This window comes from Rhipicephalus sanguineus, unplaced genomic scaffold (genome assembly GCF_013339695.2).
Source record: "Rhipicephalus sanguineus isolate Rsan-2018 unplaced genomic scaffold, BIME_Rsan_1.4 Seq7485, whole genome shotgun sequence".
NCBI classification, from domain to species: domain Eukaryota; kingdom Metazoa; phylum Arthropoda; class Arachnida; order Ixodida; family Ixodidae; genus Rhipicephalus; species Rhipicephalus sanguineus.
In genome coordinates, this window is record NW_023615899.1 from 24,246 (window position 1) to 26,626 (window position 2,381).

Sequence of the window (2,381 nt, forward strand, 5' to 3'; positions counted from 1 at the left end):
CAGACACTATTAAGAGTATCTAGAAGCCACAAAAGTGCCGGCCCTTCCATGTTTTTGTATACTTCATATGGGTATCCCACCAAAGCCTGGAGCTGTCCGAGGTTTAGCCTTGTCGATCGCCGCCAACAACTCGGCCATAGTAAACGCTGAATCCATACCTTCGAGATGTTCGGCGCTTGGGACTGCTCCCGCCTGTGTCGGAATGAAGAACGGGCGTGTGAAGGCGGCTGGCGCACTGTCGAAGTTCAATTACAGGGATCTTGCAACCTCTGCTGCAAAGAGAGCAGGATCTTTCCCAGACGCCAGGCACGCACTGGATACTGAATCGGGTACTCGTGCACCTCGTTCCATTGCCCGAAAGGTACGCCAGATCGAATAGGTCGTCGAAGAAGGGCCAAGCGACGCACACCATTGCATCCAGTTGCTTCTAGAAAGACGCTTTTCATGTCTGCGAGCCACTGCTGTCAGTCGGTTGATGTTGTACCGATCCACAAAAGAATCTGGGGAGCGGGAAAGAGCGTTCTCTGCACGACGACGCTCTGCCCACAAGCGTAGCAGTTGTAGATCAGGTGTGAGGCGGCGCTCGTCGACCCAAGAAATCACGGTAGCTTTGGAAACTATAGTTCGAATGGCATCTAATGGATCCTCGCTAGCGGCCGCCGCAGTTGCTGATATCCACCCATTTAGCTTACAGCGGAATAAATCCCAATTCGTGACATGGCATTTACGGCGCAAACCTTGTGTTCTATCCGTGTCCAGTCCTACGTGTATGGGGTAATGGTCACTACCCCAACAATCTGGTTCTTGTTTCCACCTGACTGATACATGGCGAAGCCACCAAGTGAGGTCGGGAGAGTAATCAGGAACACCCGCATGATCGCGGCGTCGCGTTGGTGCGTCTGGTGAGTTCAGCAGCTCGAATTGTGCGTCCACGAATGTTTACATCACCATTTGACCCCTTTGACTCGTAGTGGGCCTCGTTCTCTGATTACGCTTTCACCGTTAAATACTACAGCTACCACAAGGGTTTGTTTAATCATTTAACATGGACATTAGTCGTCGGGATAGAGACGTACCACCAATCATTAAAGTGGGTGCATCCACGTTAAACGGTGCTATAGCTGCCGGACATCAATATACATTGTTCAAACTCTTTTATATCAATGTACAGTAAACATTCAGTTACTTCTGTAAGGGCACGTTTTACTTTCGTGTTATTCCGATTCCTATGACGGAGGGATCAGCCATCTTTTTTGCATCTTTCTCAATTTTTCGGTCACGGAGAAGATGATGATTTTTCGCTAACAACCAATCACGGCGTCACCGATGCCAACACCGAAGCCAGAATTTCGGCGAAATGAGCTCTTTAACGCTATCCCGTTAATACTAATTGATGGTAGCGCAGGCTAAAGACACGGACAAAAGAAGGCACATGAGGCACCACAGCGCTGTGCATGTGTGACCCGTTAATCGACCAGTTAATACGTTTGATTCTTTCAACGCGCAACGGAAGGTCTACGGAAATGCTTCGTGGGAGGGCTTCATTGGCCACAACCCAAAACATAATGAAAAGGTGCAGCGTTTTTCAAGATTGCCCGACAGACCTATTAATAGCCAATTCGGGCAACTTTTCTGAGCCAGCTGGCATCGATAACTTCGAGCTGTCTACATGCCTATATTTGGGCTGTTTTCGTCTCAATGGGTTCCTAGTCCCGAAAACCACGTCAACACTATGACAAAACTTTGGGATTCCATTTAATAAAAACCTGAAGATCGTTCCTGCAAGAAAGATGTGTGGGCAATCGGAAATGTTACCTGGTTAGGGAATCTAGGCGCTGGGATGCTCAACGTTCATAGAAACTGTCCAGGATGTCGTTCAGTCATGGTTGCCATCCTTATACATCATTGGACCGACAATCAGCGGTAAGCGCTACTTCCATCTTGGTTGCGGCACCATTTTTGCGGCACCACCTTAGTTTCTACTTGGGTAAAAAAATCGTTTTACTTCTAGAGCATATTGAGGTTTTTACATACATTTGTTTGGATGTACAAACGACATAAAGACATATCATTCAGAAATAAGTTTCAGAAAATTTGCAACAAACACACAAGATTCGAACTCGCGACCACTTAACCGCCATGCGCGTACGCTAGCCACTACGCCACCACACGCTACGGCGCCGTCTGAAAGGAAACGGGGTTATGTAGGTGCCGACGGGTCGTTGCGCGTTCTGACACGTTAGTGAAATGAGCATAGACGTGCAAAATAGAATAGAAAGTAACAATGTAAACATCTGAAAACATTCAAGGTAATGAGTCTCTCGCGAAAACACAAGGCTTGCCAGTGGCTCCCCCTTCGCGCTAGTTAAAAAGACCAGTAA